The sequence below is a fragment of the Thermobia domestica genome, chromosome 4, assembly GCF_964235325.1.
Source record: "Thermobia domestica chromosome 4, izTheDome1.hap1.1, whole genome shotgun sequence".
Taxonomy (NCBI): domain Eukaryota; kingdom Metazoa; phylum Arthropoda; class Insecta; order Zygentoma; family Lepismatidae; genus Thermobia; species Thermobia domestica.
Genome location: NC_137457.1, coordinates 241,323,155 through 241,349,221, shown reverse-complemented (window position 1 = coordinate 241,349,221; position 26,067 = coordinate 241,323,155). Strand labels below are relative to the sequence as shown.

Sequence of the window (26,067 nt, the reverse complement as noted above, 5' to 3'; positions counted from 1 at the left end):
AACTCCAATAAGTCTTATTCCTTATGTACACGAGTTCCCAAACACTGACCCGCGGCTCCCTGGTGAGGCTTGACTGACTTAGAACCACCACGAAAGATCAGGAAAGTTAATAAAGGGGTAAAATGGGGTAATATTTAAAAACTCCCATTTTACCCCTTTTACCTCCAATTTCCACCCCCTTTTCTTCCCAAATTATATTAAATTATATTTTAAGAAGCGCTGAAACACGTTTATAATTATTTTAAATGATTAGTCCAAATACCAGATTTCATATCTAAGCTCACGGACACCTTATGCAACCCCTAATGTCCTTTTCTCACATCAAATTAAAAGAGAAATCCTACTCCAGTGATACTTTTCGTCACAAACTCTATTGACTGACCAAATTTCCAAGTTTCTAACTTGAACAGTTTGGTCTAGGCGTTGTTCAGGAGTCAAATACACAGACAAAGCTTCCTTTATATGTAGAGGTATAGATCACCTATTTGTAGTATGTGGACAAAGCCTACTATATAGCCTACCATGAGTCTTCAATGATTCATACTGCCCCCCCCCCATCGCTGATGCTTTTTCTTTCTTTCCACATGGTTAATTGGAAACCAGCACAAAACTCGATATATATATATAATGCCAAAAGCTTTCTAGTTAGGTCGTTATTACTATCAATTCAAAATTCGATTACGAAAAAACGATAAAATATTAATGAACCTGAGTAAACTTTCACAATAATGTATTACATATTTATTATTTTGTTATACAAAAAACAAAAAAAAAATAACGCTTGCGGAATTTCCGGTTTTCTTCTTCAAAGAAGAACAAGTGTGTATATGTTTGTGTGTATAGTAGCTATTGCATAAAGGGGTCACCAAGCGGGTGGAAGAAGACATTTATTTAATCGTTGAGTCCTCGAAAAAAAACAAAAAAAAAAAAAAAAACGCAGTTTTCTGTGTCAGGAAAGATGAGAAATTTCATGCTAAGAGCAAGTTATGTTATATTGGACATTCAGATGGAAATGGATTGATCATACGTTGGCCATACTTATCTGAATCATCACAGCACTGAAATGACTGCATAGACAAAATCAGACACGCACAACAATCAAGACGTTGCGTCGTGCGGTGCGGAAAAAGTGATGAACGTCAGTATTGCCAACGGTGCCTTCAGAAAGTTGTTAAATGTATAGCTGACAGAATTAAAATATAAAGTAAGAAAACCAAATCCTAACTTTATTTTATTAATATAGTATCTAATTACTCTAATATTATTTGTATTATTCTGAATTTTTTTTTGTAGTCGTTCACACTTTATATATATATATATATATATATATATATATATATATATATATATATATATATATATATATTTGCAGTACTTTGTCAAAAAGTATTAAAAACTGTTGAATTTTCTTTGTTTTCAATTTTTGCGGTAATTCTTATATTTTGATTGTATAATTCAGTGGTATTCAATCTTTATTTTTCCTAGTTCCTTTAATGATGCTTTTCCATTCAAGTGTTCAACCCCAAAAAATTCAATGACTTTTTAAAACAAACAATTCAGCAGAATAACATAACAACGAGTACAGCTGCAGGATTGCATTATTAGCGATAGATGGTAGCTACAATTATAAGCAACAGGGATTCTTGGAAATAGATGGTAACAGGACCGTCTTAACACATGAGCCCGATTGTAATTTGCCCGGGAGTCCCACAAGCAGAATTACATGTAATAACGTGTAAAATTTAGTCGTAGGGATTCCCAGCACACTGTTTTCCCAAGACCCTAATGCTGTTAAGATGGTACTGGATGGCAATGCACGTTATCTTTGGTATCATTCACGAAATATTTATGCATTATTGTGCTTGTTTTAAATTTTATGTATCTCTTAAGAAGTCAAGGTTCGTGTATCTTAAGTGGTTTAGGACTGGTAAGATAGCGCCAAATCCGAAAGAGCATTGAAAAAAAAAAAAAACCTAAACTAATTAACAACACATTGAAGTTACTCTGAGAAGACGTGAATTTCAGAAATCCCATCTGCCGTGAGATCGTGACGCGTAGATGAGAATGATTCAAGTAGAATACGTACTGCGATGCGTCAATGTAAATGCTGTTGCATGTAGAATGATTAGGAACAAAGCAAGCTCTATATACTTCCATTTCAGTTCATATAAATATATTTCAATTCAATATTTCTTTATATATATTGAATTCGATTCGATCCCCGGCCAAGTAAGTTCGTGGTGGACAACATCATGTCCGTGGGTTTTCTGGGGGTACTCCCGTTTCCTCCCATACTATCATTCCACCAATTATTCCATCATTATTCGCTTGCCTTAATCATACGTCTCCCTTAGCCAACAGGGCATAATCGTGGAACGTTAAACTGGAAGATTTAAATAGAAATATTGATTGGACAAGAGATTCAACTTCTACTAAGAACAAACTGATTGAAATTAAAAAATCACGGATGCAAAATTAGCCAAAACTTAAAGCTAATAGCAGCACCATATTTTATGCTAGTTAATCAGCTTATGTTACTAAACATTGTTAGAGTCATTAAGTCTAGCAGGATTAGGTAGATAGATCGTGTAGCCAGAATGAAAATAAAAACGCTTTCAAAATGTTAACTGAACATCCAATCGGAAAACGACCATTAGGAAGACCTAGGCGCAGATCGGAGGGCAATATTAAAATGGATATCGCACAAATAGGAATCCAAAGTAGAAACTGGCTAAGGACAGAAATCAATATAGAGCTTTTGTGAACGCAGCATTGAAACTCCGGGTTCCATAGGCCACATAATTATAATTGATCAGCTTATGAAAATAACTAGGTTTAGCTATAAAAGAGCTAAAATCGCAACACTAAGTTGAACGTAATAAGGTTATTGGATTGAAGCAAGAAATGGAAATTACTTGAATCAGATGGAGAGAGAGGCATTTTTTTTTCTTTGCTTTCTTTCGTTCTTATAAAACGCTTTCTCATAATGCTATTTACTACCGGATTCCTCATAACCTACATTTCTGCATCTTTATCGTTAAATTGTCTTCCAAATAAATCTTTTTTTTTTTTTTTTAATGTTGCGTCATAAAAAAAATCACCACCAATCTTTATTATCAAATTTAGCATCTTCGTCTTCAAACCCCCCTCCCCCGTACTTTCTCCTATTACTTTAGATTATGGTTGATTCTCATCAAGGTTACATGCTTGTGATATCAATATTGATAATATCTATCATGTTTTTTTTTTCTTTTTCGTTTAAAGATGATTATGGACCAGGTCTAAGTTAGGAAGTGAAACGAGATGATAGGATGATAATATTATCGTTTAATCAAAGATTGTTGGTGCTTGCTAAATTCTTGTTCTCATTATTTAGTATAGTAGTAGGAATATGTTTTCTTGATTCAATGTGCTTGAATGTCACTTTATCGGAATCTGAACCAAGAAGCCTGCGATTTGAAAGCAGCTTAAAAGAAACCACCGCATTGAATCAACTATACCACAGTTCAGGTAACCATACCATATATAACACATAATATTTGGTCTATGCTATTTATGTTATGATTTGTATGTAAAATATGCTGTTTTCCGGTTATATATATATATATATATATATATATATATATATATATATATATATATATATATATATATATATATATATATATAGAATATATATATCAATGGGTAAGTGAATTTTTAATTCTTAGACCAGTGGTGTTCAACCTTTTTTCGCGTATCTCTAACAATGCTTTACTATTGTAGCGTGTACTCTCAGATTTCAGTTATCCTAAATTCATATTGTAGGTAACTATCGCAAAATAACTTGTATACTTGTAAATAAATTGTAAATAACTTGTAAAATAACTTGTAAATAAATTGTATATTTTAGTACTTTTTCTATTAAATAACTCAAATGTATTATATACAGGAGATATATACTATAAATGTAGTAGAACGATGTTATTTATAGTTACCATGGAATAAATATTGTTATGAGCTCAAAAGTTTCTGGCCTATTAATGAAATGGCTAAACTTTTTTTTGTACAACAGTTTTTTTTTTATTCGTATCATATTTTAAATTTTACGAACTTAGGTAATTTCGTCAGCAGAAATTTCGCCACCGGAAATTTTGTCACGGTAATTTCGTCACCAGTAATTTTGTCGCTAAAATATTAGCATGTAAGTAATTTCGTCACCGGGAATTGTGACAGTAATTTTGTCATCTGTAATTTGGTCACCAAAATATTAGCATATAGGAAATTTTGTCATGGTCATAGGGTATTTTTTCACATTTGTTGAACTAAGTGAACACAAAGTAAACGATCAAAACAGCTTACCTTATCTTAATCAAACTTGGAAAACAATTCAGTTGGTGTTGGACTCCGCAAAATCGAAGTTTCGGATACTCGACGCAAGAACAAATACTTGAAGAACATAATGCCAGGTTCAGTAAATGTTAACAGCACAGGCAAAGTATACCCCTAATGGGTTTATATATCACTATTTACAAATATTAGGATTTGTCAATATCAACGTTTCAGAATAGAAAATATCAAACAAAATATAACTTTTTTTTTAGTCCTCAGTTGATAATACATTCTTACTCTATGTTATAAAATGCTATACAACGTGCTCTGACATCAAAATTAATATCTTTAAAACAGCAAACAGTAAAAATTAAACATAATTGTGCTACTATATACACCGACAATTGTAAAAACGAAGGGTAACACATAATGATTAATAAGTAATGAAATGAAATGAAATCTTTAAGTTTAACGTCCCACGCTTATGCCGGTTAGGCTAAAGGAGACGGTGATAATGAGAAATGAGTGAAATGGTGGAATGAAGAAAGTGGGAGGAAACGGGAGAACCCCGAGAAAACCCACGCACACGGTGTTTGTCCACCACAAAGTTCACTTGGCGGGGGCTGGGATCGAACCCGGGATTCCAAGCACCAGAGGTGAACGCTCTACCACTGAGCCACCGCGGCCCCCAATGATTAATAAGTGTTTCAGTCCTCTATACTTAGATTTTGCCATAATCCCAACCAGGCCGGTAGCCAGCCCAAAAATGTAGGGGGGGCGGCTGAAGTTAAGGGGGGCCCGATCCAACCAACTATAGTTTATCATCTATTATAATTTATTTGCAAGCTTACCGTGAAAATTTTAGGGGGGCAGCGAAAATTTAGGGGGTGCCCGGTCCCCTAGACCCCCCCTTGGATACGGGCCTGATCCCAATCACATACTTATGAACAAAAATGTCATTTTATACTGTATCTGTCTTTCAAGTAGTAATTGTTAACATTCAAAAAATGTTTATATTTATTTTAGATAAAAAATTCCATCCAGCTTGGGCGAAGATGGGAAGGAGTTTAATATGCTAATGGCATTGCCTCTTTGTATGGCTAGGCTTATCCTTTGTGTCAAAAAATAACCACTTCTAGGATCTCCTGATTTGTTAATTAAATTTGATCCTAATATAACTTGTTATAATATAATAAGTGTTTACATGTTTATTTTCTACTATGTATAACATTATAGGAAACAACAAGCAAACAATCTTTCAAACTTTTAGTTCTAGTGTTATAGTTAAGCACAAAAACTGGAGCCGTTCCTGCAAAGTCTGAAACACTCCTTTAGTTTTCTTGTTTGGTGGTTGACCCGCATCATCTTGATGAAGCACAGTTGAAACTGTTGCTTCAACTTGTTGAGTTTTATTAATAAACTTCCAAGTAGTTGGGTGATGGCATTCCTACCAGATGATGAAACTTCTAGTTCCAAGATTCACAAATATTATTTGTCCTAGAATTGTTGTTCAAGGTGCTTACTGAACATTCCAAGTGTCTGGGTGATATAGAGGGATTCATTGTATAAACGAATATTCCCAGATCAAGCTTTAATATGGAGATACATGCCGGACACATAAGTACTATCAAAATAGTTCAAAAGTTCCGGCTCTACTTCAGAAGCCTCCTCCCTAAGTATTTGTATTCATCGATGCACATCTCCTACGGGAAGAAGTGCCAATTCGTTCATTTTCCCGCAAAATAGACGAAAATTTTCATTGTTCTTGTACCGTTCTGTGAGTCCAGGCTCTTGGACCTTCCTCCACGTTGACAAAAAGCAATGCTGTACACGAATTGAATTCCTAACATCCATAACATCCTAACGAGTTGAGTTTGTTTTTCTAACATCCAATAACTATTTGCCAATATTTACTGAGAGTTGAAATATAATATTATTATTTCAATGGTTCCTTAAAAAAAGTCGCTTTCACCTAAGTCAACGTGGAGGAAGGTTCAAGAGGCTCAACGTAGAGGAAAGCTCAGGGAACAGTGCAAGAACGATGAAATTTTTTGTCTAGTTTGCGGGAAAATTAACGGATTGGCATATGTTCCATATTTATTTGTTTCTTTTTTGTGTTCTGAAATTTTGATATTGGCAAAACCTAATATTTGCAAATACTGATATATAAACCCATTAGGACCCTACGTTAAATGCACTTTTAACATTTGCTGAAGCTGGCATTATTTTCTTCTACTAGTGTTTGTTCTTGCGTCGAGTACCCGAAACTTCGATTTTGCAGAGTTCTACACCACCTGAATTGTTTTTCAAGTTTGATTAAGATAAGGTAAGCTGTTTTGGTCGTTTGTTTTGTCTCTATTTAGTTCAACAAAGGTGAAAAATAACTGTGACATTTCTACGTGCAATAGAAAGTTCTATTGAATTTAACGTTACGCCATATATCTAGTGCAACTTTTACCATTATGACGGATCTATTGATATTTCATACATTGTATTTCGCATCGACATTTCATGTATATTCCACGTAAGAATAAAGAAATCTATTAAATTCTATGTGACGGCATATATCTAACGCCACTTATAATATTATGACGCCTTTATCTACATTTCATGCATATTTCACGTGGTAATAGAAATTCTATTGAATTTAACGTGATACCAAATATCTAGTGCAACTTCTGGCATTATAATGAATCTATTGACATTTCAAACACATTTTGAATCGACATGTCATGTATAGGGCAAGTCAAAGTGATGGACCCGATTTCACAAATTTATACTGTGAAATCTAATAATCTAATGTCTCATATATTATGATAAACTGTCAGAGTTTTCTTCAAACATATTCCACGTGGTCTTTGCGAGCATCTCGCATAACATGGCACACACCAAGCCGACAGTCTATCTCCTGCCAAACCTTCTGTGAGATGTGGCCAAGATCAGTAGTTCATTTCATGCTCACTGCTGACTCTTCGCGATAAAAAGCGGAAACACTGCGTGGACACTAAACTTAGGAAGTTAACCTTTCGAAGCGTGTGTCTTACAATAGCTAGGGTCGGAAAAATCTTACTTGCAAGTACTCGCCAGCCAAAAAAAAAAAAAAAAGGCCAGATATTGAATTTAACGTGACGCCGCATTTCTAGTGTACTTTTGAAATTATGATGCGTTATCGACATCGCATGCATAGTCCATACGGCAATAGAGAAATATATTGAATTTAACGTGACGCTATCTCTCTAATGCAATTTATGAGATTGTGATGAAACTATTAACATTTCATACATATTCCACATCGATATTTTATGCATATTCTGCTTAAGAGCAAACAAATCTATTGAATTTTACGTGTCACCATATATTTGATGCCACTTTTGGGATTATGAAGAATCTACTGAAATTAATACATATTCTACATACGAATAAAAAAAATTTACAAGCTTACAAACATCGCATACTCGCGTGCAGACGTGAAAAAACAGTACTGTCCTTTTAACTTTGCCGCAGTCGGTTAAAAAGGAACAATACATTTATGTTAAGTGAATGTGATATGATGAGTAAGGGAGAGAGACAGAATGTTAAACACATTTCTTTTCTTGTGTTAATAGAACAAAATACTTTTCCACGTGGTGCTGTGGTCGCACATGAAAACATCAAAGCGTGATCTTATAATAACTTGATTCCGCATCAAGCATTCTTCTTCATTCAGTTATTTCCCTCCGGTGTCACGTGTCTGTCCTACATAGTCACTTTAACATTTCAGTTGGAAAGGGAGTTTTCCGTTGAATTTCCTCTTCCCTTTATAGTTCGATTTGTTTTTGTTTGTTTGTATCTTCTTAACAGCGAAATTACGACGAAATAAGGTTATTGAATTTTGCAGATATACAGAAACAACAACAAGAAAAGGGATATTTGTGTGTTAAGTTATGGCCGAGTGGCATAGTTAAATTGCCCTCTAACATTTGCAATGGGTATTTTCATTTGTTGACATTTGCCTGAAGTCTTTGCTTTCCGTCACGGTAGATAAATCACAAAATCAGATTATACATTTGGATTTTAAGAAGAGGAAAAAAGAAAGAAAAGTCCATAAAGGGGGTGTAAATTAGTAATACATTATTATACCCTCTGACTACGGAGTGGTATATGAATTGAAGGTAGAATACCTTCCGCATATCATTCATCAATCTTAACGCATTCCCTTCTAACATGTTTCTTTGGATTGTCTTGGAATACGAGGTTCCAGAACAGACGTTGCAGTAGCCGTCCTCTCCTATCATCGTGTATTTGTCCCCATATAGGTAGGAAGCAGTCATTACTGCAGCAATCACTTCAGTTTCCATGAATCTCTGAATAGTCCGGTGCACAAACGCCCTACTAATTTTCAGATGCCTTAGGCTAACCTCAGAATCTTAGTTAAGCCGAAACGAAGAGAAAGGTGGGAGAGGATGCATATCACAATCACAACATTGGATAAGCCAAAACAAAGAGAAAGGTAGGAGAGGATGCATATCCCAATCATAACGTTGGATAAGCCGAAACAAAAAGAAAAGTAGGAGATGATGAATATTTCAATCACAACGTTGGATAAGCCGAAACAAAAAGAAAGGTAGGAGAGGATGCATATTTCAATCACAATGTTGGATAAGCCAAAACAAAGAGAAAGGTAGGAGATGATGCATATCTTAATCACAACGTTGGATAAGCCGAAACAAAGAGAAAAGTAGGAGAGGATGCATATCTTAATCACAACGTATAACAAAATACTTTGGTTTGTGTAATATTTACCTGTACCTTGGGCAGAAAGTACTCATACATATGCACTATACTTAGTAGAATGTTCATTTCATATTAACAAAAGAAGAATGTTTTTAATATATGTAAGTGATGATTATGGGATAGTTGTGGATATGGACATGTTTTATGGTTACCTAGTCAGTAAATTTGTGTACTTAACAGTTTTAAGAAAAGGATATTATAAGTTATATCAAATAATAAACCAGTTTAACATCGTTTATAGACGTTGTCAGTTTTATTAAAAAGGTGAGATTAATGGTATTTAAATATCGAAGCTAATATTTTTAATGTCAAAGAAATACTACCACTTCGAATTTTTATTTCAGCAAACGAACCAGGTTTACGACTATCATTTTGATAATTCGTTGTAAAAAATTTGGTTTACCTCACCCGGGACTTTGTAAATTCAGTTCCCGAAGAAGAAGAGTAAGGTTGAATTTACTTTTATACTACCGTTAATGAATACGAACTTAACCATATTGCGAAGTGGTAAAGTAATCATAAGAAAAATGGACAACGAAACAATGCAGCAGGAATCAAATACTAGTGACCAAGGTGAAACTAGTGTAACACCAGGTTTGTCATCAGAGGATCGACTCTTGTTAGCTGTACAGCGACAAATAATGCAGATGTCTACCGAGATAAAGCAGACCATAGAGCAGAAGTCTGACGAAGCTAACAAACGAAATGAAGAATTAAGTAGACGAATGGACCAGAAGTTCGACGAATCTAATAAGCAAAATGAAGAATTAAGTAGACGGATAGAACAGAAATCAGATGAAACGAAACAGACAATTGTCCAGGTGGTGAACGACATATCCTCACAGTTTGAGGAAAAGTTAAAAAGGATATCCGATGATTGTCAAGAAAAGCACAATCACCAAAATCAAGAAATCTGTGCTGTAAAAAAAGATTTAGAAGTAATAGAATCTTCCATTAAACAGCAAAAGATCCAGGTCAGCAACAACTCTAATAACATACGTGTAAATACACAGTTGTTAGCTACTATTCAGGAAGAGATTAGAACGTTACAGGCTAAAGGTAACATTTACCGTAATAACCTGGGTAGTGATCGCTTTGAGTTTCCCAACTCACCAGAGATGAACTCGCCTTCGCCGGGGTCTGATGAAGATATTATACTAGAAGAAAGTTGTCCGAAGAGTACTGATGAGCGAAACGTAGATGGTGTGACGACACAGCATGTCACGGATAGGAACTATCACTCAACAAGAACAAGGAATGAGAAAAAGAAGGTAAAATTAAGTGTTAAGATGAGTGAAATTCGAGCTATGAGCAAATTCAGTGGTAAGTGTAATGAGAATGCTACTTCTTTCTTAGAGAAATTCCAAGACGAATGCAATATAATGTCTATCGATCGATCACAATATATGAAATTAATACCCCATGTATTACTCCCACCTTGTTCCTTATGGTTTAAGGCAATACGTGATCACATTAGTACATATGAAGAATTCAAAGCGGCATTGATCGCAAATTATGAAAATGACTTTTTGCTGGCAAATAGAGATGCCACCCTTAGAAATCAACACTTCAATCCTCGATTGCACAAATCTGTTGTAGAGTTTGTTGTAAATGTCTACAACGAATTAAAGGTCGTTAATCCTTTGCAATCGGAATCGAGAATAATAGCATCGATTCGAAATCTGCTTCCATTTAAACTGCAACAGATCTTATTTTCCACACAGTGTATGAGTTTCAGTCATTTATTGATGCTTGTCCAATGCTACGAAACTCAATACCATGCCATGAATCCACAATCAGGAATGGGTAAAAATAAGAATAATTCAGATCATTTGGTGCCTGTTCGGAATTTAAATATTCGGAGTGTGAATAATACAGAACCTAACCTAAGCCGAGTATACTCTAGCAATCAAAATGAGCACAATAGGCAAGGTTATGTAGGGAATCCGCCTAACCTAATTAATAGTAGCAATTCGTATGTTAGACCATATAGTCAAAATAGATTTAAAAATCGACGTAATGTATGGCGAAATTCCAGAAATACAGCGAACTACGTGGATAGACGTAATTGGAGATCAAGAGATGGGACTTCATATCAACATCAAAATCACGATGAAAGACATGTACAACATAATGTAGAACCTAATCATGATAGCGCAGTACAGTGCACTTTATTAGAACCGTATGCAAGTTCGAATGTAACCTGATTACCGTTAATGAAATTAGGTTAAATTCATGTTAGTTATAGATTCTTGTAAATTTTCATTTTTAAAGTTTATGTGTTAATATCAATAATGAAAACGATTCTTAAAAATACTTGAAGTGCTTAAATAGAGTTTTAGGTAGACTGGAAAATTAATTTTCTAATGATTTTTATTCTTTCTTGTTAATGTGAAGAATCATAATTCGATTTATAATTAATTAAAGGCAAAGATTATTTATATTAGACTGATTTGTGTTGAGAATTTAATTGTCAAAGATTATGTTATAAAGAAGCTCTATTCTATAAAATTAATTATTCAACGACTACCTTAAATAAGATTCTTCTTTGTTATAACATCTTAGTGCTACTATGTATACCTTTAAATGCAACATCTGACTTATTTGTTGTTTAATGCGCCCGCAAAGATTAATATTATTTGTAACCCACGTTTGTCCTTTACATTTTTTGAAATCGCACTCTCCGACGATTAATTAAATAAGCGACGATATTTTAATAAGAAGATATATTAATAATATAGTAGATAATAATGAAATAAATATAATTAATGTAATTAAAGATAAATATTGATGAAATGAAAGATTTGTTATGAATGTATTTATATATATGTATATGTATATGTGAAATGTAATGAATAGATATACAAGGTGCGATTAAAATATGATGGACATATGTAATGTATGAACATTAATGTAAACGGACCAGTGGTTCTTGAAGATAAAAGCCAAGCCTACTCATGACTTTTATATTCAGTCCCTTTGTCGAGCGACATTTTTATATAACAAAATACTTTGGTTTGTGTAATATTTACCTGTACCTTGGGCAGAAAGTACTCATACATATGCACTATACTTAGTAGAATGTTCATTTCATATTAACAAAAGAAGAATGTTTTTAATATATGTAAGTGATGATTATGGGATAGTTGTGGATATGGACATGTTTTATGGTTACCTAGTCAGTAAATTTGTGTACTTAACAGTTTTAAGAAAAGGATATTATAAGTTATATCAAATAATAAACCAGTTTAACATCGTTTATAGACGTTGTCAGTTTTATTAAAAAGGTGAGATTAATGGTATTTAAATATCGAAGCTAATATTTTTAATGTCAAAGAAATACTACCACTTCGAATTTTTATTTCAGCAAACGAACCAGGTTTACGACTATCATTTTGATAATTCGTTGTAAACGTTGGATAAGCCGAAACAAAGAGAAAAGTAGGAGAGGATGCATATCTTAATCACAACGTTGGATAAGCCGAAACAAAGAGAAAACTAGGAGAGGATGCATATCTCAATCAAAACGTTGGATAAGCGAATCCTCCAGTCCTCTCAGAGCCGTTTCTTCCTTCAGCTCCTGTCTTCGCCGATAGAGTCATCTGACTGGCCTGAGCATCATAGTGTGATTTACAACGAAGTTAAATTGGTAAATTAGCAACTTCCTATAGTTGCTAAGCAGTAGGATTACCATATTTTGAAATGTCAAAATGCTGACACAACATTTCTACTTTGCCAGCTCGTTATATAAACATTAGCCTAAATTTTGTAACAAGAATGCTAAAGTTTTTATCTTTTACTTCAAATATGACACTGTGGTCTTAAAGACACTAGCATACCAACCGGAAGTCGGCAGAAATTACCGGAAGCATGGATACGAAAGAAACGGTCAAAGAAGCCTACGTAACGTGGTACAAAAGTAATGGTCATGCCAAAATAACCAACCAATCCCTACATTGTCCATTGAGAGCTGTTACCAGTATGATGGAGAACATATTAGGAAGACAATACGTTTGAGCTTAGAAAATGTGAAAAAATCAAGGAATTTCGGAAATTGTATGGTATGCGGCCGGAATTTTTTTTATTCGTACAAAATGCGGAGGAATATCCGCATAAAATGCTGACATATAGTAACGCTACTTAGGGATAACGCGTAACGCATATATAGGGATATAAACAGGGGGTAAAAGTGAGGGGGAACGCTGGGGACGTCGTTCCGCCACTTCCAAAATATCGATGGCGTTACCCCACTTCCTAAAAATTACAATAGGCAAAGATAGCCACGGGGGACGACGTGACGTCATATGTCCTCCTATCTTTTCAGATCCACTTTTACACCTGGATATAAGTAATGATGACAGCCTTACATGTATTGAGAAGTTTCACTCGTTGTTTCCATCAGTACCTTGGCAACACTGGTTGCGTTTTTTATTACAAAGTAGTAATACTGTAGATCTACATATGCTTATATAGAGTAGTAATATATTGCAATATATAAAGTAGTAATATATGTACTTATAAAATCATATAGGGTCGTTGTAGGTTCTGTTACTAGGGTGTATATGTCAGAAAGTTGTAACGATGTTTAGCATGTTTTCAACCACATAGCCTGGAATTGAACCAAGAAACTCTCGTACCGCGTTGTCTCTAAACCACTGTCCTTTCCTCCCCTTCTCATCATAGCAGGAAAACGATCCAATACTATGATCGCAAAGAAAACAGCCAATTTACTACGCATATGCCGTACAAACATTCCATGTTCCTATTTGCGGTAACGGTTGGAGATAAACATTCAATTTAACAAGATGTACGTGTACAAGAAGATGTAATAGCTAATTAACTCAAGGTTACTTGACAAATTAAATGTCAAACAAAAATTGAGAGCATTTCCGTGTCTATTAGGGAAAATGACTACTTTCATCGTACACCATTTTTTTTTAACAAGATTTTATGACGTTTCGGTTGTGGTCACCAGAAAAATATATATTATATATAAAGGGAAAACAAGCTGTTTTCTGAGATCTGGTAATGACGAAAATATGTTGTAGTATACATATATTCAGCTTTGCTGCTTTCGAGAAAAAGCGTATTGTTTATAACGGTAATTGCAAGGAAATCACACAGAAAAAATATGTTATACTTGCAAACCATGCGTGACGTCATTCTATGATGGAAGGTATAATTTGAGGAATTATAATAATTTTGTGTATTTTCTTTTAAACATTAATATATATATATATATATATATATATATATATATATATATATATATATATATATATATATATATTCTTAAGCCGCAATAATGTATGGTGTGGAGATTCTAACAAGAAACAATACTTGTCTTCCTTTGCAACTAATTTCTTCTCTACGCAAAGTACATTAATTTCAGGGAAAAATTTTAAACTTCCAAAATATACTATACAGTATAGGAAGTACAGTATATGGTATACAGTATACGGTGTACAGTATATAAGTATAGGAAGCCTTATACGTAGAACGGCTATGTCCGTCCGTCTGTCTACAGACAATGTTCGTAGTTTGATGGAAATTTCCTTAATGTAGGTAAATTTCGTAGCTTTTAGCAAAAAAAAAGGAAGAAATTGTTTTGATAAAACATGAAAATATAGGAAAGTTTTCACGCAGGCTGATTGACCATGTTTGGCATGTTTTCAATCACATAGCCTGGAATCGAACCAAGAACCTCTCGTACCGCGTTCTGTCAACCAATGCAATGGCAATAGTTTATATGTGTGTGTGTGTTCAAAGTAGAATAATTTGTGCTCATTGCTAGCTGGGAGTATTTGTGTGTATTTTTGTTTAAAAAATGAAGGAAAAAGTAAAAAAAAGAAGCAAAAAGCAAATGAATAAAACAAATGTGTTCGACACTTTCTTTATTATAGATAAATTAGTCCTATCATATATTAACTTTAGTTATAGGAATTGGGCACAAAACAAACTAGGGAAATTTTCATAAGAAAAGAGAAAATTTTGAGTCAATTGAAGGAAATTTCCTTTAAAAAAACCAAAGAACATTGTCTACAGATGAGATACCAAAGCAAAGACGGTAAGAGATACGGAGAAGTGTTTCTTTAATCGATTCAGAGACCCAAAAACAGGTTCTATCTAGTGTTATTAAAATTCATATAATAGGTTTATAGAATAACTGTCATTATTCAAATAATTATTCGAACCATTATTCGGATAACGAATAATTATTCGAACCATTATTCGAATAATGAATATTCGAACCATTATTCAGGTAACGAATAATTATTGGAACCGTTATTCGGATAAGGAATAATTATTCGAATGTTGAAAGCGATTATTCGAATAACAAGAAAAATTATTCGAACAATTATTGAAATAATTATTCGAGTAATTTTAACAAATCCATTCCCTCCTTTAACCCTTTATTGACACTGAAAGTGTAAAAAATAGCCATTTCCGGTTTTAATTGTTGATCGCCTTTAAAAAAAAACAGGAACAGATAAATGTTTTTTCAAAAATAAATTCAACACCTCAAGAAAATATATCATTTTCACCCACGCATCTCTCTGCAGAAACCAGAAGAGACAGAAATTTACTACTAGATCCAGGTTCGTCATTGGTCTTGATTGAGCTAAAACGGTCAGATATAGTGGGAAATGGCTTTTTTAAAATATGAATTGATCGTTCCAAGAATAGCTTTGTCCCTCTATGCAAACTGAAATTACTGCATGGTTTCCGGTTTCAAAACTGATCGCCATAATGAAAAAAACGCTAATAGATAGCAAGATGCAGTTTAAAACAAAAATCAATTCAGTACCACAAGAATAGGTTTCATTTCCGACTTTATTTCTCTATTGGAACCAAAAGTGGTAGAACTAAACTATCATTTCTGGTTCTGACTTTTGAGTCCCATAGCGTAATAGGAAGCAACAGATGTTGTTCACTCCACCACACATTATATATAAAATGCTGAAACATCACTCTTATTATTTTAAAGGAGAGTTCGATATACCTAAAGTCATGTCTTTAATCCTCAGAGATTCCGAGATATGGAAATTTTAACGTAATAATTGCCACTTCTATTTCTCCATTTCTAGTCGAATTTCCAAAAATCCTTCCGTAGTGGAACCATACGTCACAAATCATATGTCCTGTCCAAATTTCAAGTTTCTAGCGTCAAGTCAAATCAAATGTCAAGTCAAATGTCAAATGTCAAGTCAAATTTCATAGTGATTTGGGCTAGACGTCAATCAATGCGTCATTCAGTCAAACTTCATAGATAGAGAGAGACATTGTGTTTTATTTGTGATACCTCCATTAAGAATCTATCTTCTTACTATAATAAGTCCAAGAATCTGATACCGTAGAGATATTAAGTGGATATATGTTAACATCTATGTAATGAATCCCTACTTATATTGGAAAAACGGTATCTCTAGTAAAGTGACAAAATTCTAAGATATTGCAAACATACATATAATCGTCTGCTTTGTTTGTCTGTAGAATAACTACAGACAAACGTTTGACGCCTTTACCTTCTAGATCTAGAGCACCCTTATGGATATATGATTAATATACATGACTTCAGAATGCGAGAGGTGGGTTTAATTCCCTATAGGTTCTCATATGGTTTGGATCCTATGTGGGTATTGGTGTCACTCAACAACAGGCGGAAGTAGCTGGCTACACTTCCCCTGTTTTACAAGGCGAGGCATTGTGGCTCAGCGGTAGAGCAGTTACTTCTGCTGCAAGGGCCCCTTGTTCGTTTCCAGATAACGTAAACTTGTGGACAGCATCATATCTGTGGTTTCTCGTCCCATTTCCTCCCACATTTTTATTCCCCTAATTCTCTCATAAATCAAATCACGTTCATTAAGTATGTGTATCCTGTAGTCTAAAGGATACAACCATGAGATGTTGGAGTGGAGTGGATTTTAGTTTAGCGTCCCTTTCAGCAGCAAGGCTATATGAGACGTGGACCTACTGATTAACGTGGAATCCGAACCACATGAGCTCCCGCCGGGAATCGAACCCGGGTCTCCCACCATGAGATGTTGCAGACTTCATTTTTCAGTTTTCTAGAAGCCTAATGAACTCTAGGTAAATACCTTTTTAGATAAATGGGCTGCCAGATGTAGATGATTTGTACTGGTATTTTCATTATATTATCTAAGTTTTTTCTTTTATTCTGAGTGATTTATAGATGTTATGAAAGTATTTCGCGTTCTTTTTATGTTCCTCTCCCCTCCTATTTTTAATTGTTTTATTGAGTCGAAGAACAAGCGGCAGTCGTCTTCTTCCTTCTGCACCAATGATTTTCGATTTCACGTGAAACAATTCCTTTATTCATTGCATGAAAAAAAAAAAAAAAAATCTTTCACGCAAAGGTTAACAACAGGAGGTTCCAAACTTAAGTGAAATGTTCATTGACACAGTGACCAGTTAACTGATTTTTACTGAACTTCTTTCATGTTTTAGTCATTTCCTGTCTTAATAATAAAGAATTTTAATTTACAAATATGCAAATCATTTGAATATTTTCCACATATGTCTTAAAATGACTCTTGTGTTGTTTTACAAAGCAATGGACATACCATCACATTAGTAAACTTTCCATTTGTCGTTTCCTGTTTCACTTTCATTTCCTATAAAAATTGAATAAATTAACCTAATTCTTTATTGGTTTGTTGTTGTTTGGGCTAACCTGACCACGAAACGTATTGAGCTTTTTTATATTTATTTTTTTAAAAATTCTTTGCTGGGGACGCCCAAATATATGGTATAGACGTATTCTTGATGTATGCTAATATTCGTAGACATTAATTATGCTTAGCTGAAATTGAAGAACAGGTTTCCGTTTACGACGTGTGTGCAGCACAAGAATTTTAGTGTACACGGTCATCCACTCAGGGGTGGTGCCAAGAATAACTGCTAATACATTTTCCCTCGAGTCCCCTTTTGAGTATATGATTAGCATATGCTATTTAAGCTCGGGAGACCCGAATTCGATTTCAAGTGGGTAGGGATGCGCACGAGATAAGATTTGAGACTGTCTCGACTCGAAAATGTGCTGTAAAAGTAATGTCTCGACTCGAAAAATATATATATTTCTATTGGAAGAGCTGTGTCTCGACTCGAATTTTGTCAGGAAAATTCTGTCTCGACTCGACTCGAACGCATCCCTACAAGTGGGATCTCATGTTGGTTGCTTCCCATAAGCTGTAGATTAGCGTTTCATATAACCTCGGTACTCAAATGGTCAGTAAATTCCAAATCAGCTAGGAGAGCTTTAACTTTCCTAGTGCTACATTCTATGAAATATTACGTGGCTCGCCAGTGGAGGTAGTGCATGGCTTAGCGAATCACCCTCAACCTTAATTTTCAATCTTTTAATTCGAAAATCATCACAATTGAATCATTTAAAAAAGTTTTGTGAATTATCGTCGGAATACTAGCGACTGTCTCTATAGGGGAGACTGGGGCTATTTGAGTCAAGGGGATATTTGGGTCAAACTTAAGTAAAGATGTCACTGCGCACTTAATATGTGCATCAGAACGCTGAATTTCCATTCATTTGTGAGTTTCGTTGGTAAAGGAAAGATTGTATGTTCGTTGATATGCTGTTTTTTTATATCAGTTGCTGTAAATATGAGACTATTCCGAGCAAGGTGGCTTGCAATACTTCGTATTTTGTTCTGATATAAAATAATGTCTATATGATATAAATACTGAATCTGTGTAAATGTATATATATTTGTAAAATTATTACCGTACGCGTAAAACAGAACGTCCGCATGTTATAACCGCCATTTTTTGTGCTCTCCTCTGTTTCTTGTGAAAATAGTACGTTTCTACGCAAACATCTGCAAAATGGGGTTATTTGAGTTGAAAAAAGAGGAGCTATTTGAACCAATGGGGGCTGTTTCAGTCAGGTGTAAACTTACATGAATATCTTTAATTTATGAATTTTAGTTTTGCATTTATGGTTCAGCCTCCTATATGATGCATATATGTAAAACAAAATACTTCATTTTCTTTTTAGATGGTACGAACATACAAATCAAAACATAAATACAGTAAGTGGAGTAATGAAGACATGAAGAAGGCCATGCAAAGAGTAACAAAAAGTTATTTGAGTTTACGTGGAACTTCGCAGCTCTGCAATTTTCCTTTGGACACTTTGCGAAGGAAAGTGCAATTCGAAAGGGTGAGACTAGCTTGGGTGATAATAATGGAAGTACAAAACCGAAAGTCATAGGACATTCCACAATACTGACAGAAGAACAGAAGGAAGTTAGTGTTGCGAATTATGATTCACACGGTAAAAAGGACTAGGCTGCACCATGGCACGATTCGTAAAGCTGTGCATTGATATGTAACAATAAATCAAATTGCGCAACCTTTGAGAAACTAGTTGGTGAAGATTGGTTTTCAAGTTTGATAAAATGACATCCGCATTTATCATTACGAAAGCCTGAGGGACTTCCAAGAGCTCGTGCTGAGGGCGTTAATAAGGAAGCAGTGAGTTCAATTTTCAATTGTTGAAATCCGTTACTTCAACGATTCGTCTCAACACAAAAACAAGTGTTTATTTCAAAGAGAATAAGTAAAACCATTGTAAGATGAATCTATACGTGTAAGTATTATGTAATATATAAGAAAATTAATAGTCTTTGTATTAATACAACGCTGAAGGAGTTTTAGCTTATCCTGAACAACCGTTCCTAAAGAATTGCTCCACTTATTTTCTTTTACTGTGAAGTTATGTTTTACAAATTATGTAGAAAATGATTTAAGAATATACATGAACACTACTGTAATTAATGTAAACAATGTTGATACAGTGAAAGACCCAAATAGCCCCGTGATTTTTACTAGTCTCGAATTCTGTCATTTTTATTTTAAATTCGTATCCTGAATTTTATAATTTAATAGGTTCTTTAATATGTTGTACTATAATAATGTACGTAGATTATGGCCTAATTATTTAAACTCTAAAGCGCGTCGTTTTTTTGGAAGTTTTGAGTTTTCCTTTCCCTTACTATACTCAAATAGCCCCGGTCTCCCCTATATACGAAAGTGTTTCGTCTCCCGCTGAACATGTGAAAGATTGGTCCTTTTAACAGAATACAAAATGTTCTCCATAAAGCTCTCGCCTTTGGCACGAGAGGTTCCAGGTTCGATTCCCGGTGGAGGCACTCGGTCGATAAAGTGTAACAGCTTTTTCAGGTCAGCCATCTTGTATGAGGTTTTCCTGGGTTTCCCACACTCATACCAGAGAAATGCCGGGATGGTACCTAACATAATGGTCCCAGGCCACTTCCTTCCTTCCTCAATGCTTTCTTCCTTCCCTTTCTTCGGATAATGTGATAGCCGAGGGACGTCATTCCTCATGTACATGATGGGCTAAATGGTCTTAGATGCCGATAGCCAGAAATCTAATCCCTAATCCTAATCCTAAAATGCTTCCTGATAGTGTTGTAGATCTCGACTATGTAATTTAAATTAGTGGTTCTCAATGTGGGCGTTAACACCCCCAGGGGGCGTTCTTGTTCCCAAAGAGGATACTGAAAGAAGAACGGATGTTTGCGAAACGATAGACTATTTAGGCAGTGTTTAAGATTTTATGATCTGTTATACTTAAAAAAAAAAAAAAGATCGAAAGCCATTATGCATTTTAGAAACTATCAAAAAACTTAGACTCCTTAGTAATAATAATTATTATTTTGTTATTATTAAGCCAAATTATAGAAACAAAAATTTCAATGCTGATTTTAAGAATTGAAGCTTTTACTGGTTCTTAAACTGCTTCGTGCAACTCTGATGTTCAGCCTTTTGCATGTGTGGATTGGATTAAAATGAGGGGCTCGAAAAGGTTGAGAACCACTGATTTAAATTATGAATATCTGAGGAGACATAATGGAAAAAGTGACATAATATTTTAACGATTGGTTTAATGTTTAGTTTTTTTTTTTTTTTTTTTTTTAACATAAAGCTATATGAGACGTAGATCCACAGCTTAACGTGGGATACGAACCATATTAGCTTCCTCTGCGGGACTAACCCGGATCTCCCACACTGAATAAAGAAGACGACACGTGCATAGAAACAAAGGACTTAATGGGATATCTGGATTTGCTTATCAAGATTCTTCGATATTTATCCATTGATGCTATCAAAATAGTCGTGTTGGAATAACAGTTCACGTCTAATATAGTCTTGGCATTGAAAAGGGGCTGAAAAGGATCCGAACAAACGAACTGATCTGCTTTGTGCTATGTTTTACTAATAGCTAAGAAGTGTGCTGAAAAAATAATTTATGAATACTTATCAAGTGTTACTATTGAACCGGAAAATACACCGATACAGAGATGTGTCACTTTAGTCTTATTACTGTAGTTCACATATTTAGTAAGAATGTTTAATGTTTTCTATCTTAGAATATAAAGTAAAAGGTTATGCTATGCTAATCTTTTCATATACAAAATATATTCTCCCCTTTTAAAAATTCCTTGATTTCTACCCTGTCTAGTATTTAATACCAGGAGCATAAAATAAATAATAATAGTAAGAAAAGTCCTTATTATAAAAAGGAAAGATTTCAATATGTGAGTAACCCTAATTCCTAATAGTTAACAGTCGTCGCTTCGCTACGTTCACTGCCTATCTGCCTTCATTTAAAAACGAAGAGAGCTGATACTGAAGATGAATTTGCTTTCGGTTTACTGAAAATGAAGGACCGTATTACGTGTAAATAAAGTTATAATTACTTATATATAAAATCCATGTCAAACACAATATAATTTATTAAACCAACAACGTGAATATAGTATATAAACCAAAGATTATTTACCTATAAAAGTATATAAACTATAGACAATGCCTGAGCTGCAGGAAGCTACCAATAATGACAGAATACATAAGATGATAATGGTGATGATGATATAATATATGATATAAATTGTCTGACTTTCTTTTTATCAATTTGGCAAATATAATTTTCTGTTCACTAGAAAGACTGGCCGCTGGTACATGTTTTTCCCCCTCTCCCACTAGCAGCATGAAGTGTCCCTACATTTTGCTTTGGAAGGGTGGCAACCCAACCCTACCGTATGTAGGAAAAATCTTAATCACTGCCACCAAGTATCCTCTAGGGGTAAAAAAGGTTTCATTTTGCCACTTAGTGTTATTTTCCTTAGCAAAAATTGAGACCCCCCCAAGGCCCGTAGGCAGCCCAAAAATAGGGGGGCCGGTAGAAGTTAGGGGGGCGATTCAACCATATTATAGTTCGTCAACCATATTATGGTTCATTTGCAAACCTACCGTGAAAATTTTAGGTAGGCCAGTAAAAGTTTAGGGGGGGCCAGCCCTCTAGACCACCGTGAATACGGGCCTGCTCCCCCGAATGTAGTTGTTTTTCACAGGCGTGTCATGGGTTGACGTGACCATAAGTCATGGTCTAACAATACACGTTGTATAATGTAAAGTGTAAACGTCGTCGAGTTTTTGAAAGTCGTCGCCAATACTGCCCATAACAAATTAAGTAAGTTCTTCTATGTGTTGTATCTTGAATACAAGCAGAAAACTAAAAATGAGAAGCAAAACAATAGGCAATGTTTATACTGTAATTGGCACTCAAGACAATATAAGTTGTCGTCTGTATACGGAAGTTATGTAAACATTTAATTTTCTTATGACGTTATTTTTAAAGAAAACTCCACAGTACACGTGATACGTAATTGAGTTTTGAATGTGAGTAGGTTCTTGGCTTCTTTGATTGTCTCTTTGGCACGATGTATCGAGTGATTCAAACACTTTCACATTACATAGTACGTTTATTATAAAAAAAAGGAAGAAGGATACTGAACTTCCACAATAACATGTTATTAGAGTAATAACACGTTTACGACACTTGTGATATTCAATCTTTTTTTTTCTTCTTCGAAAGGATAGTAGTATTGTTGACAATCCTATTGTTGTGTGGAGAGCTCATGACCAAAAAGGATTTCTCTTTCGTTTCATTGCAGGGTTTTCCATAGATGGTTGGAGGTCAGTCATAAATTGGAGAAACGGAGGGAATTTTGTTTGCTTCTCAAGGCGAGCAACGAATAGCATCCGCTGAAGGATTTTGTTCTCTATGTAAGTATTATCAACTAAATTTTTCAGTCTTATATAAAGGTTATTTTGGAAGATTCCCAAATAAAGAAGTCAAAAGAAACCATTTCAATATATTTGTCACTTCATGTGTAAATATATTATATTTATAAAGTAGGAAACCAAATGTTGATGTATGAATGATGTCATACGAAGGCTGGATTACGTCAAAGATGCGTTGCTTAACAGTTCACACAGTGCATTTGGTTTATTTTTGCAATGAACTTTGGAGGACCTTTCCTCTTTTATGTGCTTGTGACAAGCTTAACGTTTATTTTTGTAATTTAAGCAACATTCATCTGAATGCGTTTCGAAAATTGTTACCGTAACTTGGGAAACAAGTCCATAAGAAACAAATAGAATATCTATCACAAACTATGGCCATGATGTTCATCGATGTTTCCGTAACAAACTTAACCTTCACAGGATCAAACGTAAGCGCATTTATTTCACTGTCGATCAGAAAGGGGGTGCTTAAGAATGCTCACTAAAAGTACCTACCAAAAACGATGTTTTAAATAGGATTTGAGGATTTAGGAGTTAGATTTTTGGGTTTTCGGCATCTACGGCCATGCTAATCTGTCACATATGAAGGATGACGTCCCTCGGCGATTACACTTTCCGAAGAAAGGGAAGGAAGAAAGGATGGAGGCGGCCTAGACCTATATTTTAGGTACCATCCCGGCATTCGCCTGGTGTTAATAAGGAAAATCTTAGGATAGTTGGCCTAGAAAAGCTTTTTTTCGACCGAGTATTCCTACCGGGAATCGAACCCGAGATCACTTGCACTAAAGATGAGAGCGTTACCGATGTTTTTAACAGCATGAAATTTATTCCAACTAAGAAATACACATGTTCCTATCATATCTTACACGTAGGGTGTTTGTTACTGTAAGGATTATTACGTCACTTTAGCAGATAGCAGTATGTGTATCAATGTTAGGAAAACACAAACAACAATAGATATAGTCAGGGGCGTCTGCAGGATTTTTTTTTCAAGGAGAAGCAAAATATTGATTCCAAGGGGGGAGAAGGAAAAGCCGATACATAAGTACAATCACAAATACACACACACACTGATTCACGCGTGCACATAAATTCATCATATACAACACAATTATTTACTCACATGTCCTTGCAGGCATGCACCTAAACATTTTTGTTGCGAGGGGTCGTGGATCCATTAATACAAGCCACTACATCTATATTGTTTTTATAAGAGAAAGAGTACGGATAAAGTGTAAAAGATCAAATGCTCATTTCCCTGTTAAGCAAGTATAGTTTTATTGAGAAAGTGTACAAATGATGTTTAGTTAGGAAGTTTATTTTTTTTGGGGGGGGGTCCGGACCCGGTAGATGTCGTGGGTGCATCCCTGTATCCTTATTAGCTATAATAAATTAACTAGTACTATAGTATTTAATATAAATATATTAAGTATTATAGTATCAGAGAAAATTAGTATGTTTTGACCTGTATTTCCAAGAACTACAGGGAGGGCAACGGTTCCCCTTGCACTCCACTGCGGGCTGCCAATGACACTCCAGTAGTTAACAGTGTATTTTTACATATATATAATATATAAACAAATAAACAGTATGTTCCAGTGTAATAAAAACTTATATTATTATTGGAAAATCTTTTAGCGCCATAAAAATGTATTTTCATCTATTTTTTCGAAAAGTACTCATGAGAATTTGCCCCCAAGTTTGTTATTTTGTTCAGATCGACGTCGTCTACTGAATGATACATGTCCTATCTGTGAACATTCCCTCTCCTCCCTGTTATTCGCTAATAAGATTGTAGAATTTTAATTGTTTATCTGATTTATTTTTCAGAGAACATTACACTTTTGTTGTGTATTTTCAAGTATAAATTACGTATAGTAATAAATAAACAGATGTTTTGTTGTAAAAGTAAGATACGAGTAATCAATTTGCAAAATTGTACTGTACTATAGCAAACTCTGCAAAATTGTATCACACTTACACTCAGTGGCGTATTTAGGATTCTGTTTCGGGGGTGACTATGCACAACACGTGAATAAGCACATATTTTTTCTTTTCACCCTCTAAAACCCAAACACACAAGGGCGTCATTGGGGTAGAAGAGGGGCAATTGCCTACCTGAGTTTGACTGGCTCAAAAGTAGGTATACACCACTGCGTTGATCAAGTATAACATTCTAGTTTATGGATTTATTTGCTTCGGCTGTTCCGGGCTTAAGTTATAAGTAAAAAGACGTTAAGAATAAATAATAAAGAAACTGGTCTACCTGTTTGATAATAAGAAATGATATAAAATACGGGACGGGACTATATACCTACTTTTGGGCCATCCTGTATATTTTAATAGATTGTCTACTAATATACTAGTTAAAACGTGATATTCGTATGTCGGTGGAGGATCTTACCTCCCATTCTGTAGGCAAATTTGAAATGACGCTCCTGCAAACACATTGAATATTTGTAATCCCATTTCATCTTAACTGATTTCATTTTAGAAAAATGGAAATATTCATTTTTATCTGTATACGTTTTTACCTGAAAGAAAAATTTTGAGACAAATTCAAACTGAAATATACTGGTTGCAGTTTTAGTAACATAAATTCAGACTGGTGAATCTTATGTGATGTGATACACACAAAAATTTAGCAGGAAATTTAATCTTTTATTATATTCATAGTAGAAAAAAGAAGAATCTCCTTGGCCCTACTAATTTCCCGGGCTACTTATTCCTCTTCTTTTGATTTTCTTTAACTCAAACGTATACCTTTCTTTACAACTAAACGATGTAAATATTTCTTTACTAGAATAATTAAAGTCCCGTTGTGTTGATATC

At 34.5% G+C, this 26,067-nt stretch overlaps 1 protein-coding gene across 2 annotated transcripts in view; it reads left to right on the top strand.

The window, feature by feature from the left end:
• The window catches only part of LOC145683934 (rho GTPase-activating protein conundrum-like), a 426,775-nt gene that overhangs the window by 263,093 nt on the left and 137,615 nt on the right, over window positions 1-26,067 (top strand). For both annotated transcript variants that reach the window (XM_081755628.1, XM_081755626.1), the window contains one exon: window positions 23,103-23,214. The gene's annotated coding sequence lies outside the window, so the exon portion shown is untranslated. The remainder of the gene's footprint in view (window positions 1-23,102; window positions 23,215-26,067) is intronic.